This window comes from Camelus dromedarius, chromosome 25 (assembly GCF_036321535.1).
Source record: "Camelus dromedarius isolate mCamDro1 chromosome 25, mCamDro1.pat, whole genome shotgun sequence".
Taxonomy (NCBI): Eukaryota; Metazoa; Chordata; class Mammalia; order Artiodactyla; family Camelidae; genus Camelus; species Camelus dromedarius.
This window is the reverse complement of record NC_087460.1, coordinates 15,276,793-15,296,350: the sequence shown is the minus strand read 5'-3', so window position 1 is coordinate 15,296,350 and position 19,558 is coordinate 15,276,793. Positions and strand designations below refer to the sequence as shown.

At 40.4% G+C, this 19,558-nt stretch overlaps 1 protein-coding gene across 4 annotated transcripts in view; it reads left to right on the top strand.

Moving 5' to 3' along the window:
- The window catches only part of SOX5 (SRY-box transcription factor 5), an 899,287-nt gene that overhangs the window by 107,247 nt on the left and 772,482 nt on the right, over positions 1 to 19,558 (top strand). The gene's annotated exons all lie outside the window — the stretch shown is intronic.

Below are 19,558 nucleotides of genomic sequence, written 5' to 3'. Positions count from 1 at the left end.
ACTTCATTATTTCTTTTCCCCCCATTGTTTATCATTGTTTTGTCAACTTTCCATATCACTACCCACAATGCTTTGGGCTCGGTTTTCTCTGAACATTCCTTTCCTCTGAACTTACCATGAACTTGTGGCTGTAGAATGCTGTCACAGAATGCCATAGCCACTTTAGAAAGGGGGAAAAAAGTCAACATTTTTGTTGTAAAAGGTGCAAAAAGAAGCTCAGATAATATAAAATAGTGATTTCACTTGTCCAGTAGCTGGTTTTAGGCTGAAGTCTGATGCTTTCGCTGAAAGGTGGTTAGTGTAACAGTTTGAACATACGTCGGGTGAATCAGGAATTGAGTTTGTGGAGAGAGGAGAAAGAGGAAAAAGAGTTATGTTTCATCAGATTAGGTAGACTGGAGGATGAGAAGGATTACACAAACACCAGATATGATAAAAGAGAGGATGGAAGCCCTCATCACACGTGCAGTGAGGGGTGACGCAGAGGATTGTTTGTTTTATACAGAAATACAGGAGGAGGGTTTTTTTTTTTTCATTTCTGATTATTTCTCTGCTTACAAGGTTATATTAGGGAATTATTGTTTCTTCTGTCAAAGTGTCATGAGAGGGGCTTTGGACTGGGAAATAAATCCTGGGTTCTCATCCCAGCCCTACCAGCGGGTAGAAGTGAATGGGAGTGTCCCACGATATGCAGTCTTGCCCGACTTGCCACCCCCGGTGATTATTTGGTAGAAGGAACATCCATGAATTCTGTATGTGGGATGTGGCCCAGGTCATAGCAAAATCATGTTTTTTTTTTTTAAATGAGGATATTAAATATTTTCCCTTATGTGGGAGGTTGTTACATTTACTGTGTTGCATCAGAGCTGTGGCAGGACTCCAGAGACCAAGAGTAATGTGGATCAATCCATCTATTCAGGATTTGGTAGGAGATGGAGAAATCTCATTTTTCGTTTGTTTCCTTGTTTGACCTCTTGGTGAGTGAGAGACCAGGGAAGGCAGGCCATAATAAGGTTGATGAATCCTGTATGGTAGTAGAATCCTGTGGAGAGAATTACGAGTGCCGAGGTGTTTCTCTTTGTCTCCACCCCCCCCCCCCCCCCCCCCGCAAAGTGCATGTGGACAGGAAGTCAGAGAACCCCTCGGGGAGCTTGGTGGGTGGGTGGAGCCTGGCCCCTGGGGCGTAGGTGCTGGTACTTGACAGAAGCATGCAGAAGTGAGAAGTCAGAAGGCCATGGCAAAGAGGCAGATGCGTTGGGAATAAGCCCTATTTCCACAACCAGGAGGAAAAAGATGTTGTTTTCTGGAGGTCTACTGGATCCCATAGAAGAGAGCCAAGTATGACGTCTCTCGCCACTTCTCCCTCTCCACCCCACCCGTACACTGAAGATTTTCCTGTTGGGAGCAAGACAGCCTGGGCAGAAAGAGACTAGAGTCTGATGATCTGATGTAGAAATTGAGCGGGGTTCTTCAGTTAGCATTTATGGCCAGTGCCCAAGAATGGCAATCTGAGGATCTCAGCAAGGCGAATCTCTGAGGAACCCCTAAAAACTCAAACTGTGAGAAAGACATTGGTTAGTGGCAGAATATGACTGTCCCAGCCAAGGAGGACCTTTTTTAAAAAAAAAATCTCTTACGTCTTCCTCTTCTCATCCTCTACTCAATCAGACATCAAAATTTGACTCAGATTTGTACTGACTAAAATTTCAAATTGTCCCCAACTAAGATGTTGGCTTATTTAGTAAACTGTTTATAGAACAGGTGGTATGTGGAGGGCATCGTGCTAGGGTATGTTATTTCCTGACCCCAAAGCTTATGTTTAGCAGTGAGTTCAGTTTTCGTCTTTTTCTTAATGCAATTTTAGTCTTCTCAGAAATAATCGACAATTGCATTGATAGATAATTTCCAGGTCTGTAAACACAGTTTATTATATGAATACTCCACTTCCACTTGAGTGAGCAAGGTGAGAAAGAGATTGAGCTGAGAAGACTGGGACAGGAATAAGCATGCTTAGGACGGTCTCTTTAGACAGATGGGAGGGAAACCAGAGCAGCCAACCACATAACTATATATTATTCATTGTTTTCGTCTCATTCAGTTGCTGAGTTGTTTAATTTTAGCTCTTGGTGTTAGGAAGGAAAGAACTTCTTTTGCTCATTTGCTTCTTAAGTAAATATTTACTGGACAGGTACTATGTATAAGGTATTGTGGTAGACATATGTCTTTCCTGCCCTCAAGAAATGTGTAATGGAGTAGGGTAGAGAGATTTTATTAGGACACATTACTGCAATATTCAGAAACATTTAGTTGGTGAGATGTGAATGGTATTAAGAATCTTTTATTGCAAATGATAAAGACCCAATTGGAAATAACTTAGACAAAGAGGAGATTTATCGGCTCATGTAACTGGAAAATTCAGGGAATGACACTTACATCATGCACAGCTAGAACCGTCAGAACAGGGAACACTGCCCTCTTCCCGTTACTCTGCTCCGCTCATTAGCTTCATGCGCTGGAAGCTTTCTTCTTACAGAAGCAGCTCTAGGCTACCCACTCTTAGCTAGTATCCCAAAGGGAAGAGAATGCATACCTTTCTCCCCCCATCTCCTGACCATCCCACAGAGTTTCTTGTGGTTGGCACATTTTGGATTCCGTGTGATTCCTCAGTCACTCACCGCGGCCCAGGGAGATGGAGCTGCCCTTGGTTAAATGCCTCCTTTTTTGGGAGTGGAGGTGGAAGGCGTGTTCTTTCACCAGGAGAGAGCAGGGGAGGAAGCATGCAGGCAACACCGCCCTCTCTGTTAGCTGGCTGAGGGACAGTGCTGGGGAGGGAGGGTTCACTCTGGTGATTGCAGAAGATGTACAGGAAGTGGCGGTCCCCACAGCTGTGCTTTTGAGATTGCAGTAGGGAGTTTGGTGGGACGTGGAGGACGGCTTCCCTCTCAGGCAGAGGAGCCAAACCATGGCATTTACAAAACTCAAAAAAATTCGAACAATGCCCTGTGACTCTCTTTCTATACATAGCGTAGCACCTTGAAGGTAATCCATTTTCTATAACATTGTCCTTGGTTTATCACTTTCCCTTCCCTCCCACTGTGGCCACCAGTTCACTTGTGCCATGTCATTTCTGTTGCCCTGGCAAAGGTCGCTCGTGACTTCCTAATCTGCAAATCCTGTGTCCTCCTAACAGCACTATCTGACTTGGTATCTCTGAGTGTTTGACACTGTGATTCATACTTCTGGAAAATTTCCCCTCTCTTGACTTCTGAGACAGGAAGCAGCTCTCTCCTGGCTCTTTTCTCTCCCCCTGAAATTCTTTCTGAGTCACTGCTGTTGGCCCCTTACTTTCTGACCTCTCCTCAGTGTCTCTTTTCACCAGAACTCAAGCCTGGCTCTCTTCCCATTGTACAAGTTCTTCTCTGGTCAACCCATTCATTCTCATCATGCATCTGCAACCACCTCTCTGCTCATCTGTACCAAGAGCCCTACCAGAATTCTAATCCTGCACTGTGTATCCCAAACTCCGGGATCCACAAAGGTCACAGATTGAACGTTTACCTTATGATGTTTTTATATCTAACTTATTCTTACCATTCTCACTATTGTTGCTCCAAATCTTAATTTGTAATTCATATCTTGCCAATGATTAAGGAAGATTTGATGTGGCTCCAAGCTCTGCTTTGGCCTTGGTACTGCCAGTATTCCTGGATAATCTCATTTTGTCAGTGACGTTGCACATCGTAAATTATGCCCTATCTACATTTAAGGGGCAAGTAGTTAGTATTTCAGATTTGGTTTGCATTTTAGATAGGAAACAGCACAGGTTAGTAATGAGAGTAGTAAACCTTGGCGGGAAGTATATGAAGAGGCATGCAGCCTGGTCTGCATATTCCCAGAGAAGGTGTAATGCAGGCAGAGCTACAGAGAGGTTACTGAGGTTCAGGAAGATGATGAGGTGTACCGCTCGCTATGTTTTCAAGCCAATGGCTACAAAAGGGACTTTAGTTCCCTCTAAAGCTGCGATTCCCTGCCTCAGTTTTCTCTGCATAGTTATCCTTATATTTGAAACATCAAAGAATTCATTTGATGACCACCTTGCTATCTTTAAACAGATGTCCATCCTTCACACTCCATAATGACCAAGTCCGGACAAGCATAGCTCATCTTCACTCAAGTGGGTGCTCTGATCAAGTTAACTTCTGCTATTTTCGTCAAAAAGTCTATCACTAGTTGACTGCTTCAGAAAGCAGGTTTTAGAGGCCCACCTAACATTACTTTGCCTTCAGTACAACTGACAACAATTTCAGTAATTTTTCCAACTTATTTTTGTAGGAACATTTCACTATGGCCAACTTCTTAAATAGATAATAAGGCGTACGTGAATGAGTGTGTGCTGCAAACCAAAGAGTACATTTTTGGGTGCTAAAAGATAAGTTTGTAATATTTTATCCATATGAAGATCATTAGAAGCTAATGAATGTTGAATATTAAAAAGCATTGTAGATTTGTCCAGGATATTAAAAATATTTAGTGTCATCATCAGAGTGTTATGTTTTATCATCTATTTTGCTTAAGAGAAAGGTGTAAACATCATTTTGACATCTGAGAAGAATCACCTCGATTCTCAGCCCTCCTTTACTTAAACAGCAAGTCATACAGTCATATCAGGGCATAATATTTTAGTACCTGATGTTCTATCTTCATGCAGGTTGGTTTTCATTTTATTTTAATTTTGGAAGCATGACCGTAGTCCCTCTTTTAATAAAATAAAATAAATACAGTGAAATATTTATTTTAGTACAAAACACAGGATCATTGTAGAAGATTTAGAAAACACTGGTGAGTGAAAAAGAAGCCAATACAATTTTATTCACAGATAACCAGTGTTAAATGCATCTAGACTGTCCAGGCTTTTATTTAGGACTATAATTAAAAGAATAATAATTGGATCAGTGTGTGTGTGTGTGTGTGTGTATTTTCTCCCTTTAAGAAAATACCATGCGTACTCTGGATTTTGTATGTAGCTTGTTAGAGTGTAACTTTTTCCTATCAAGTAATAATTACTACTAGGAACAGTATCCTATCATCAGGGTTGCTATAAGAAATATGCGTTCTTATATTCTGTTGCCTTTTGATAATAATAGTAACAGCTGACTTTTATTGGGAGTGTCTCACATGACAGGCACTGTGCTCAGTGCTTGCCATACATTGTTTGACTCCTACAACAATTCCCTGAGCTTCCTGGCAGTGTCCATCTTTAATGGACAAGGACCTGGATCACAGACAGATTTATTACTTTGACCACTCGTAGCACTAGTAAGTGGCAGCACCAGAATTCAAATCTAGGTCTTTGGACATCAGCCTGTGTTGAAAACTACAACACAATACAGTGAGGACATTTAGAATATGTATAGTAAGATGTCACACTGGGCGGGCTTGCTCACTCAGTGTCCAGTCGATCTGCCAGTCATTGAGATTCCCGAGGTGGGGTAACATTGTTACCAATGGAAAGAATAGAATGATTTTCCTCTAGTAATTCATAGAGGAGATCCTGAAGTCCTGTTCGAAAAGCACTCCAAAGTACGTTTTCTGTTTCTTCTCCCTGCTTGGGCACTGTCATCAAAGTCTATATAACCTCTCTGACTAATTTTCAAGAGGTGCCATTATCATCAAGAAATGCATTGTCAACTACCAAGTCACTTACCTTAGTTGCTGTCTCTGAGCCAGCCATCAGCAGCTTGCATGGAATACTTGCATTTTACTTCCCTGTTAAAGATACAAGCTCCCTTCTTGGGTACCAAGCAATGGATAGAACTTGCATATGCGTGATGGAGACTTTAGCATCAGTAAACTATTTAATAGATTCAGCACTAGAGTTGCCTCTCACTTGTCATAGTTCTCCATGAACTTGTTGCTGAGATGGGGTGAGTACAAGCCTCATAGTCAGAAAGGTCTGACGTCAAACCCCAGTTTTACCACTTATTAGTGCCATGATTTTGGGTATACTGCTTAATCTCCCTGAGCCTCTGGTTTGCCATCTGAGACACAGATACAGAGACAGGTGGATGTACACTGTCTGGTCCACAGTGGATGACCGACGAGTATGAAGTCTTTCGTAAGAATTATGAAGACGACCTTCTGCTTGTATCTACTCTCCTGTGGGATGAGCACATTGTGACCATCTCTTGTTCAGTAAGCTGAATTTGGTTAAATTCCTGTATGGAAAAGAACAACTTAATTGTGCAATTTTCAAGCATAAAGAGACGTCAGATATAATCCAGTTCAACATTCTGATTTTAAAGATGAGTAGATTTGAGGGCCAGAACTGGGAAATCAGCTGATCGGTGGCAGAACCAAGTCTCCATCATCTTGCCCAGTATCTTGGCATGAACAGTAAAGTTACTGCTGATGGCTGACAATGGAGATACATTTTACAAAGTTTTATTTTGGGAGCAGTCCTTGAAAATAAGGTGTATGCAAGATTGACCTCTGTAATCCAAATGAAAATTTGAGTCTTGGCAATGGAGTTGCTAATGAATCAACAAGGAGAACACAGTAAAGTCAGAAAGTGGTCTCTGAACTCCTAGGACTCGGATCTTTATAATGAAGCACAGTTGTGCTCAACAGAGCATCATAACTGTACGTATGTGTGTGGTATTTTTTTCCTGCTTTACCTCATAGAGTGAATATTCACTTTAATTTTACATACTTTTAGAATTTCCTTAAATATAATTATTTGATGATTTTGACACCTTGCAAAAATTATGCATTAGGCTTTCTTTAAAGATGCATAACATGTATTTCCCACATTCAGTTCTTTAAATTTTAGCTCATGTTTCAAATAGACTGTTGGTGCATCCTTAAATTGCTTCTCCGAGATTTCCAAAAATGACTTGATGAATGATGATAATGTAAATTTTAGAGTAAAACACGTAGTTAAAAGAAACTGTATTAATGGATTTGGCTTTTTGGAATAACATTGATTTGTCTTTAAAAAATTTAAATTTCATATCAGTGAAAATTTGGTAATTATGATTTTACTTGACCTAACTTGTGGAGTAGATGAAAATGCCAATGGCAGATAAAGGGTGTGAGTGTCTCTTTACCATCCTTATCTTCTTTATTGAGCTGCCATTTGTCAAAGTGTGATCATTAGATGTAACCCATTGTGCTGGACTTTGTTCTGATGATTCTTTAGCTTTTTGTTTGTTTGTTTAATCAAATAAAAATAATTCAGAGGTTGACTGACAGAAAAAGATTTGTGTATTTACCTGCTGTAGGCATTGTTAAAAAACGTACTGAATGACCTACAAAGCATGCCTTTTTATAAAGATTCAAATTTTGAAATGGAAGGATTTGTGCCATATATGTTTTGTTCCAAGAGAATAGCTTGATGAGAAAGTAACACCTAGTGAATAAATCATTGTAGTTTCTTTCATAGAAGCTCTTCTTGTATGCGTCTTCTCCACCTCTGTCCCTACTTGAGAAATGTTGCTGAAACCAATTAATTTATCTTTGAGTTTTGAGCATTTGCTGAATGTCAGGGACTATGCTAACAATAAAAATAAGTAACATTGAGTTTTCACTGCATGGCATGTACGATTCCACCAACTTTATACATGCTAACTCAACTATTCCTCAAAACCACACAGATAAGGCACAGAAGGTTATTTCTCTTGTCCAAGGTCAAACGGATAGTAAATGTAGCATTGGTATTCGAACCCAGGCTCCACCCCCACCCCACCCCCCATACTATTAACCAGTTCACTATATTGCTTCGGTGAGTTAGAAAATACGTTTAAAATGATGGCTTTTATACTTACAAGGGCAGTGACATGATAAGAAAATTAGCTTCTTAAAGGAAGGATTTAAATGAACTTTTACTTTTTCTCCACGTCTGTTTGATCCTTACCACTCAAAGACTGCTCTCTTGTCATGTGTAGTTGCTACATTGATTTTGAAAATGCACTTGAAGCTTGGTAAAGACGAAGAGTTTGTGTCTTTGACATTTTTGGTAAAAGAGTGATGAAAAGATATTAAAATTTCCCAAGTTGTTCAGATTGGTCAGGATGGTCAGCGCGATAAGTTTCTGTGTGAAGCCCGATTTTCGCCTCTCCTGATAATAGCTGTCGGTGAGGTTAACAGAGGATTTGTGACATGGAGAGTTACAATAAATCATTAGCATGGCCACAGCTTTCCTCCCCCACCCCACAACGACTGAAAGATTAATTTTAACTTTCTCAAGAAAAAAAAAATGGGATCTGATACAGTATTTGGAAGGGTTATCAAAACACGCCTCTGCTGTTTGGTTTTCAGCCTATGTTCAAAATCTCTGCAGTCAGCAACAAAGCCCTAAAAAATCAATATTTTGGCTCCTTGACTCCTGGTAGGGGTGTAAGGGCAGGGTTTTCGACTTTAAAATTTGCCGCCCGATGTTTTCTGGTTTCCTTGCCCTAGCTTTTCTTGAGATAGGGAGAGGAGGAAAGTTTTATCAGCCCCTGCGGCTGATTCCACCGTTGCGGATTTCTGCCTGTTAGTCTTTTGCTGTTACACACAATCACACCTCATATATTTTGCTCTAAAAGCAGAACATCTGAGATGATTCTGTGGTTGAAAAAGATCTCAGAGAGATGGGAGATGGATTTAATGTTGCCATTTTTAGATAATGCTGTAAATAGAACGGCAGCTGTCCTCGGACGCATAGCAGATATATAGTACATATGCTGAATAGAAACAGATAAAAGATTGCACTCAATTAATCCTCAAGAAAAGTAGCATTTTAGCCATGGACGCAGTCATTGCGTTTTTAACTAGTGCCCTTGTTCTATACCCTCCTTTGATAAAATCCCATGCTTTGAAGGTGACTCAGGAAGGGAAAATTTCCTGTTATCCTCAACTGGCTTTAAAGCAGTCTGTTTTTAGTTATTTGCTCTTCCTTCTCCCATTTTTAATCTTGTAAGCAATTCAAATCTACAGATATTACTGGAACACCTGTTAATGTATAAAGCACTCTAAGTGTGGTGAGGGGAACAAGTCATGAAGTATCTCTTGTTATAGAAAACACATAAGTAGAAATTCATCACGCAAGATAGAATACGATAGTTGTGATAAATGAATTGGTATCTTCAGTTCAATAACAGTTGAATATTTATAGAACACCTCTGTTTCAGATACATTAGGTACTATGGATACTAAGATGAATTAATAAACCCAGTCCTCAAGGAGCCTTCCTCAAGAGAGGTGGCAACAAATGAAAAACTACATTCAGTGATTAAATATAGAGTTTAAACGTTCAGAAGTAGCAGAGGGAGGGAAGATGAACTCTGAACTCTCCCGGAAGGTGCTGGGTCGTAAGGCAAGACTTCATAGCAGAGTTACTGAGTAAGCAGGATTTTGAGGCACGAATAAGAGTTTAGTAAATAAATAATGAGCAATAAAGGCAATAGAAGGTGAAGGCAGTACAGAAAAAAGGAAATATCGTGCCCAAAGTTAAGGTGGCATGACACTGTGTGATATTCTGGAGACTGAATTATCTGAGGTCACCGTTGGCCTGTGCAACCTCTCTGCACTAGGGGAATGGTGTCTGGAAGACAGGGTTAGGAAAGTCTGGGCCAAAAGCAAAGTAGATTGTACATGTAAACTTTGTTTTTATGACAGCAATTTATATGCTTTCTCTTTAAGATAGATCTGGTTTCGACTCCTGACTCTGGAACTTGTTGTTTTGTGATCTTGAGCAGTTTTCTGTACCCTTCCGACCTCAGCCTTTCAACAGTAAATGGGGGTTCTGATACTTAACATAAGACAGTACGTTGTCTGATACCGCGTATATAATGATGACTTACACTGTCAACCTTTGGTGTTTTGGTTGACCATCTTTTGGTAGCGTTCCTTGCCAAGAGGCAAAAAGATAACTATGTTGAGTCAATGCAGTGTGGCTGTGATTCTTCCCCTGAAGTCTGGGATTTAAATGATGTGGAACAGGACCTGAGTTCTAGTCCTTCCTTAGCCACAAACTGAGACTCGTGGTCTTGACTCAGAATGTGCCTGTGAGTTGATTCCTCTCTGACTGGGGGCGGGGTGGGTTGTCCTAAATATCTGTCTGACTCATGTCCCTATTGCTCTGAGTGGTTTCTGAGGAGCAGTCTAGTGACTTGAAAGAGATAAACCACACAACCTAATTCCAGTAAAGCCTCACTGCATCAGAAGTTTGCTTTGACAGTTTCTATCTGGGGGGAAACATTGTCTACAGCAACTAAGCTCCTTTTAAAGAATGGTGGTGTCCCCACTGTTGTAAAAAATGACAAAAGGCGGAGTTAGTACCCCCTAAAACTCATTAAACATGCATAAAGGTGTTGGGCCAGCTCTGCTATTTCATTCAGAGGTAAGTGGGAAATACGGAGCGTGGTTTGAAGGTTTGGGTCTGCGGTGGTGAGAGTGTGGTTAGGCGGGCTCTCAGGAAGGTGGAAGCCTGTTGAATTTCCGTGCATCAGTATATAGAGGAAGTACCGGTGAATCGTGTTATTGGTTGCTGAAGTTTACATCTTGAGAAAACTTGGTTGGTATTGACTAAGGAATACAGTCCTTCCTTCTATAAATTAATTGTTATGCTCACGGATAACGAGCGCTCATTCACAAAGTACAGAGAGATTAAGAAGAACATGCAGTCGGTAGGGCCACAGTCAGGGAGTGTTAACTCCAGATTCCAAACCACAGCCCTTTGATATGACTTCCTCTCATGACAAAATCTAACTGCTCTTTTCACCGTACATTAATTTTGATATCATTTTGAAGTAATAGCATGTATGGCTCTGTAGTCTCTTAATGTAGACAGTCCTCTCTCTCTCCCTTCTGTTTCCCTTGCTTTGGTCCCACTGTTAATCTAGTAACCAGCCACTTATTGTCCTGATTGTCTTGTAATTGAAACTGTAAAAGCCCATGGCAGGTAAACCTATGGCAGGCAGATGGTCTCCCCAGTGTGTCAGCTGTCTCGGATGTGGGTGGTTTTTATTTTTTTTTTTGAGGGTACTACAATGTGGTCTGGGAAAAAAAAAAAAAAACCACACACACACACACACACAAAGAAAAGAGCCCAGATCATACAATTTGAAATTTAACAGAATGTATTTGCTAACACTTTTCAAAGTTGCCTGAAGACCAGAATGCATTCTGGAAGTGTCTTTTGTGGAGCATGCAGTGAAAGAGAAGGAGAGGGAACTGCCGTTCAGGGAAGAGTGTAGAGGTGGTCACAGCAGATTTTCATCAGTGGTGTTTGTAGCTTTGGTCTTTTGGTGGCTGTACTTCTTTTTTGGGTGGCGGGGAGGGAGGGCAGAAGTACCCCCATGTTGTTGCTTGCTTCTGCTTGTTCTCATAGCAGCCTGAGGGGAAAAGTGCTTGTTTAAACACTAATATATTCCATAAAAACCAACAATTATGGCAAGGTTTTTAAAAAAGAAAATTACATTAAAGATGAATGAGAGTATATTGAAATAATTATGTTTTAAGGTGTATAACATTAAAAGATATTGAATGGAATATTGACTGTTTTGTGGAAATAGCAATAATGAGATTCCTGTCACCTAATCTTACAATAATTGGGTTATTACTATGCAAATGAAGGTATTACTTTAAAAAAGTAAGGAAGCAAGACAGATCCTTGAGGCAGTCCTTTATCTATTCTTAAAGCTGTGCTGTCAATTCTCTTTAGACTGAAGATCCTTTTCCAAACAATTTGGAGATGCTCATTTCACTCTGTGCCCCTGAAATTCCATTATAATATTTTTCAGCTGCCACAGGTAGCAGATCAGTGGCTGGTAATCTTACATTTTTTTTAGCTCTTTGTGGAACCCAAAGGAATAATTAAACTGTGTAATTATTGCCCACTGTCTTTTTTTCAAATGAAATGTTGTGAATTTTCCTGGCAAAGATGCATGCTGGAGCTCTTATCTCCACTTTCCACACAGCTCTATCATTATTGTGCCATGTCAGGTGGTACCAACGCCTCTGAAAAGCCACCAGGTCATTTTGGGCTAGCAGACCTCCTAGGACACCTATACGGCTGAGGAAGTGATTCCATTAGTCTTCAGTCATCCTCAAATCAATGGCCTAGCCATTGCTGTCACCATCATGTCCATTTAAGCTCCTATGGCACCCATCAAATGGATAGAAATATTTGGGACAGTTGCCATTGTGGTTCATGACCCAGGTAAATACCCGTGTGTTCAGCAGGGAATGTTATTTCAAACTGTTGATTGCTGAGGCTTTGGGTAAAAGGCGATTATATTTCCTGGGAATGTTGTATGATTTTTTTTTAACTTGGTTTATGAAGTGCTCTCTGGATAAGGAAAGATACAAATTTCCACTTTAAAAGTTCTCTAGTCTTCCTCCATAGGGAAAGCATCAAACAGAAGTCTTGGGCTGAGCTTTATTGAAATTTCACAATGGACTTTTTGTGGTTTTCCTATTCTTTGGTAGTATATACTAGATTAGTCAGAGCAAGTAGATTTGAGGACATCATGAAAGGAAAATTTAATTTACCAAGTACTTTTGGTTCCAAGGATTAGGAGGTCAAGAAAATATAAGCCTTATCAGTTTATTTCAGAATCAGCTGAGACCTGAGAGACTTCATAAATGTCATCAGCAACTGCTCTTTGCTTTATGTCCTGCCGTAGTTCTTAAGGTAGAACTGGGGCTCAGAGTGGCTCCTGCGCATCACGTTTGCACCGTTCTCCGTTTAGTAGGGAAATCTGAGTCAGCTTCTATTTACATGAGTACAGTTCTGCTGCTTTATTGTTATAAGGCATGATTTATCAAGTATAGGTAACATTTTCAAACAGTTCACAATCCTGAAAATATTCATTCTAAATCCATACATTTCTATTATCCAGCTAATTTGATTGGCTTCAATAAATGCAAGAATATGGGTAATTTTTATCAACTGTCTGTGAAAAGGATGTTTGGGGAAAATGCAGCATTCTAGCACATCATTTGGGTTAGAATCAGGCATGTTGCTGTTACAAACAACCCTAACATCTCACGTGCAAGCTCTGCTGTGAGTTTAGGTCATTGTGCAGGTCAGTCATCCACCTGGTTTAGCTTTTGAAACTTCAACTTTATGGCACCTTTATGTATACCTGCTTCCATGAACTCCCAGGCCAGGGAAGCACTGACAATTAAATACTTTATTCCAGAATGACAAACATCACTTCTCATATTTCTTTCCTAGAACTAATCATATGGTCACACCTAATTTCATTGTGATGGGAAGTAATAGAGGAGAGCCAGATATTAATCAGTATTAGTACACTGAGCATATCCAGTATTTATGTATTCGACTTCTTGAGAATACCTTTGAAATATGAAATGCCACTCATGATGTGTGGGTGAAACTACAGCAAAGAGTGTAATGAATGATTTTTGTTAAAAGCAATAAACATTTCCCTCCTATTCATTGATGTATCCATTTGTCTAGACTTCCATGGGCCTTATTATTCTCGGGTTTTCTGGAACAGGTTTTACCTTGACTAAGGTCACTGTGCAGTCAACCTTTACAGATAGGATTATAGTCAGCTTTTAAATTGTAGCTGTGACCAACCTGCAATAATGATAAACATTATAAAAGAAAACCCTTTGTCCAGGTATGATGAGGGTTGGTGGCATTAAGGCAGCCAACAGTTTCTCAGGTTGGAAATGGGGTTATTTGATTTGTAAAGGAAAGAAACATTAGAATCAGAACATTCTTCCGTTCATCCTGATGAGATCTACAAAGAAAAGAGACAGAAACTAACACAACATTGTAAATTAACTATACTTCAATTAGAAAAAGAAAAGAAGAAAAGAAAACAAAATATAATGAATGCCTCATTATCTTTATATACAAAGCAGAATGTTTGGAGCTAATAGGTGGTTGCCAACAGTAACAAAATCTTGTATCTTATTTTTAACTTTTTTGGGTAGCAAACAAAAAGTGAACAGGAGTCCGTTTGACCTGAGGGTGGGGAATATATTACTACTTAGGTGGAACAGCTTTCTGTCATCCTCAGAAGGTAACCAAGTAATTTCTTTAAACATCATCATGAACTCAAGAATTTAAGCATATCTGATGAGTTTGATCTATTATAATTCTTATCCTTTTTGAATCTCAAATGGTCTCATCTTTGACCAATGGAAACCTCCCCTAGTTGGCTTCTGCGTACTTTTGACATGAGTACTATGGCCGTCTTTGACAGCTTCCTTGGTATCTGGTGTGTCAAGATGTTCTGGACGCATTTTGTACGTATCCTGCCCCGTGTGCTCCTCCAGGCAGTCTTGTGCTTTGAACACTAGGTATGCTCATTTCTACTGACTTGGTCACTATTTAGAGGCCTAAACAGACAGTGCCATTTTGTATATACATATTTTTATTGAAATACAGTCAGTTGAACAGTGCCATTTTATGGGCTTAGATTTTTCACTGCCGGTGCTTAAGTATTAATTTTGGGTTATCAAATTTCATGTCAAAATACATTTTAAATTGTTCTAATGTATGTGTGAGGGCTGTCAGAAGTCCTACTGTTTTCAGAGAACCATATTTCAGACATAGAAGACAGTCTGTAACATCTTCTAGCTACCAATCATATGTGTACATTTTAAATGTCTGATCTTATTAGTTCTGTGGCTTAATACTGTGGGCAGAGTCTGCTTTCATGATTTGTGTTCAGTTTTGGCTCTCTTTTGGCTAGTGGTGATCAAATGTGCTACAGGTTCCTGTCTGTGCAGCCTTTCCGTGTAGATTTCTAATTTCGTTTTTTAGCTTGGTTCCTCCACCTTGATCACCATTTACCAATGCTCATTTGCTGCTGTAACTTCCTCAGAAGTTGTCATATATGTTCTCTTTCTTACATATTTCTGTAAACATTTAAAAACAGTTTTTAAATGAGGGGGTGAAGAAAATAAGGGAGTAAACAGCACAATTATCCTCATTTTACTTAGTGAATATAGCCCATATCATAGTTGGCTTAAACGATTAATTGCAATTCTAGACACTGCACCCCAAAGAGAGTTTGGCAATGAGACATGGAAAGTTACAGAGTCTATAACATTTGCTTGCCCAGAGAACCCTTTCCAGGCTGGGCCGCATCTGGAAGGAGCTCTTTTTGCTAATAGGACCAGGGAATAAAATGCCCCTACTTGTAGCAGCTGTGCAGGAGGAAGGAGGAAGGGTGGAGTTGTAAGATCTAAAGTTTTTGCATTTATTAGAACCTTGGTTATGTGTAATTTCGGAGTGCCCTCATCTGTCAAGAATACCTGGACCGGTTTGGGTGACTCTGCCAACTGACTCCTCCATCTTTTCAAAGGGCGATGTTCTGCTCATCTGACACGGATCTCCTGGACTAGTGCTTTCAGATACAAATAGCTCCCCTCTTCCTCATGTTTACTCGTCCTGATTCCACTTTCTCGCGTCTTCTGGAGGCTCTAAGACTATCCAGAGGGCCATTTGCAAATGATACACAGTGTACTGGATCATTGGAGTATTTTTTGGTAAAGAAATTAGGATTAGTTTTTTTTTTAAGAACCCAACCAGATTTAATAATAAGAAAGATGGTATCTCACATAGTCAGACCTTAGAGGTTGGGCAGATTATTGGGTTGAATTTGCCCAGTGCTTTCAGCACCTTATCTCTGCAATTCCCTGAGCCCTACCCTCCTCTGGATGTTAGCTCTGTTCTTAAATTGAAAGCAGATTGCATCAGCCGCTCCGTGTCTGACAACCATAGTTTGAGAGAGAGACCATCTCTTTCAGTGGCTCTGTCTTGAATGCGAGGAAGTGTTTTCCTAGAGGCAAATCTCATTTATGTTTCATTGGCCCACGTTGTGTCGTATGTCCATTCCGGGATCCAAAACGTGTTTCCAGGGGAATGGCATTCATAGGTTCCTGTGGGCCTGGGTTCACCAAGCAGTCACTGGAAAGGCGGATGGGATTGCCTTAAAGTTAGCAGGACCCACCACAGAAGTTGGCCTCGGTCCCTCAAACCGCACAGCTCTTGCAGGCTGAGGAAGGGGTACCGAGGAGAAAACCACAGTACCTGTTACATTATGTCTTAGGGCTTATTTGTTCCTTCGTATGTTATGTCTTTAGCTATAGAATGTGTGAGTAAGATAATGAGCAATTATAGCTGGAATAAGAAAGAGGGAAAAAACCCCAACATGATACCATGTATCCAAAGATGTATGATTTGGTTGTAAAATTATTTCGAAAATTTTCACCCGGTGTGAATTTCATGAGCAACCTAATGGTATATCCCTTTGTACGTCTCGTGAGCTCAGTGAAAACCAACTTCTGTGAAATGCGATTAAATTTGCCCTTAGGAGCTATCATCTGCATTGAGGTTTTTTATTCTAACCATCCTTCCATGACTTCTCCTCACAACCCTCTGCTGTAGGTCAAAGAGAGTCCCATGCTGGCACACCACCACCCATATTTTTCTAGACCCATGCCTAGAATATTATCTGTTCTCCCCTCCAACTTTCCAGATCTTTCCTGTTCCTCAAAACCCTTTCGGTGACCAGCCCAGTTTGAGGTTCTTCTTTTACACTTTCCTGTGAAAACTTTAACTATTTTTTTCTATTCAGGTCAAATCATCTGCTGTCTTTTGAGACTTCCATGTGTTTGAGCTATTATTAACATCCTTTATTATTGATTATGATCTTTTTGAAAATAGAAACCCTTGATATCTTAATGAGTCCCATGAAAATTGTTTCTTTTCATGTGGTCATCTTGGAAAGGCAAGCTTAAAGAAGCTCTCATTCTGGGCATAAAAATAGCTCACGATTATTAAGCATTTACTGTATGCCCAGCACAGTAACAAACACGTTATGGGTGTCATCTCATTTCTTCCTCACATACACATGCACAAACTCCAGGTCGTGGGTTAGACACAAAACTATCTCAAAATAGGTGAAGCAACAGAGAATAGAGTGTTACTCTAACAGAAAATAACCTTTGTGCTCACAGATTTATCTCCAGGCACCCCTCTCTCCCTCGGTCCTCCCAGGCCTTAGCTTTGCGTTCCCCTCAGTTGACATTTTTAGGTTTCAATGGTCCTCAGTAATGTCAGTCACAGAAAGAGAGAGAGAGAGGGTGCAAATGAGCAAAAGGGAGAGAGAAGGAGTCTTCCAGCAATTGTTGGGGTGATGGGGATCCCCACATGGCTTCCCGGAACTGGTCAGTGATTACTCAGTCCTGAGCAGTCAAACCTAAAGTGCAGTGAGAGAGGGTATGGGGCCAGTCCTACTTGAACTGTGAAGCCTGAGAATTGGGGCAGCATAGTTTTTCAATGAGATGCTGAGTAGCTGATTACTCTGGTAAGTATTATTTCTAATTTCTGGGCTTAGAGTGATTCAGTAACTTGCCTGAGATCACCCAAATAGGAAGATTCAATCCAGCAGAGTTTATGCTAGTAATCACTTTGCCATATTGTAATTTTTTTATTAAATTGTGTTTGAGTATCAGTGCTTAAAATAAAACATAGCCTCTTCTGTATGGGTCTTATTTTATGTATCTTCAGGAGCAGTCCTTTTCAGATACTCAGTGCCTCTACTGCCTCATAGAAGCTTTTTTTTTTTTTATACCAAGTCAGCAAATGAACCATTATCTGGTTATTACATGCCAGTTGAGTAACTGGATTTGCTTTCCTAAGGCCATGTTTCAGTCACCATGGTTTTTTTTTTTTTGCCCAGATCTTTGCATTAGAATACTTTCATAGCTTTTTATGGCTCCAGAGACGCCACACCTGGCAAAGAAATTTCAGAAATTGTTGGTGGGGAGTAATTTGCAGGGGCAAAGCGTGCTGGCTGCTGAAATCTCCTTTCATTGCCTGGGGAGGTGCCTGGGTATAAGGTGGGGACTCATGAGGATATTACATGGGTTCGCCCAGGATCTGTCAATAGAAGGACACTTGGCCATGCTGTAGACAAGAAACCAGGACAGATGCAGCTGTGGATGCTGGAACCCTGGTTCTCAGAGCTCCTGAGATGAAAGTGTGCGACTCCTGTTTTCTGTGGCTCCTTTTAAAATCCAGCGCCTGCCCTGCTCTTGCTTGGGCCCGCCAGCGGACCCTGTTTGTCAGGTTTTTCCTGGCCTCTCAGATCCTGGAAGAGACCACCCACCTTTTACTGCAACTCTAACTTCCCGTGTGTCTCCCTCTCACCCAAGAATTTCAGATGCGTTTCCTATAAGTTTTGACATTATTGTATTTTAGGTGCTATTTAATTTTTATGTGTATTGACACACAAGCATACGTTTTGTTGAAACAACCCCTTTCCTGACGTTCTGGAATGCATCCCTCGTTCTACTTTTTTCTCTGCTAATGACTTTTCCAACTTTGAAGTAGTTAGATCACAGCTTCTTTATTAATACGTTTTAATGACTTTGTTTTCTCCCCATCATCTAACAAAGTACGTTGCAGATATTGCTCAACAATATATTTATTTAATTTGACTGAGTCCTCAGAGATGGGTTGAACTGTCTATGACGCTGACATGAGGACCAGGAGTTTCCTCATTTCGTAGAGATGGCCTGAATGCTGTGCTCGCTCTGCACTGGCAGCTTGGGTTAAGAACAGTTTACCAGCCTTATCCACAGATGGGTATGTAGTTCTTACCGTCTTTATTCAGTCTTTAGCATATCAGCTGAGGGGATCATTTGGGATTGCTCTCTGTTTTCAGATTTGAGAATTTAGTGTATTCTCAGGAACTTGCTTCTAAACAGGAGTAATGGCTTTGTGTTGTAAAAAGCATTAAAATACTATATGCTGTCTGATCCAAGCTAGATGTTAGTTCTTTTATAGTTTACATTTGGTCCATGATGGTGCTGTGGCTGGAAAGGAAACTAGTCTTCTTATGTAGAAATGTGGCCTATTAGCAATGAAAAATGTATTTATAGGTTGTCTTTCTATTAACAGTTCATAGTCTATATTGAAGGTGTTTGGTCTGTTCATCCACTGATTTTTCACTGGTAAAAGGTTAACTTCACCTTCAGTCCGTGAATTTCAACATAGGAGTTTACCTGTTTAACTTTTTCATGTTAAAAACCACAAAGGCTTTTCTAAATTAGCAGGGGGCATTTACACAACAAACTAGCGAAAAATGTTATGAGCTTTCTTCAGCTGGTTTGGTTTTAGCTGCCACTTTGGAGCTTTTACACTTCCTTCCCTTTCCCACCCCATCTCCAGGAGATAAATATAATTTGCATCAGCGATAGAAATGCCTCTGAGATCACTGCTCTAAGTGTGCTGGGGATTTGGAGTAGAAATCCTGAAAAAGAGAAAAAAGGCAAGGGTAAAAGCTCTGTTGACGAGGGAGTTTCATAGGCATGTGGTGAGAGCACAACATTGGACGTGTGAATACAAATTCTGCAAGCTTCCTCTCTGCTCGTAAAAAAAAAAGAAGGCTAGGTGTGTGGAAGTTCTGTCTGGTTAAAGAGCTGGACATCGCGGCAGCTGTATCGCTTAGGTTTTGTTTCTGATTGCAAACACTTCCCTGTTGAAGTGTTTAGCACGTGCACTTCTTGCCCTGCTCCTCAG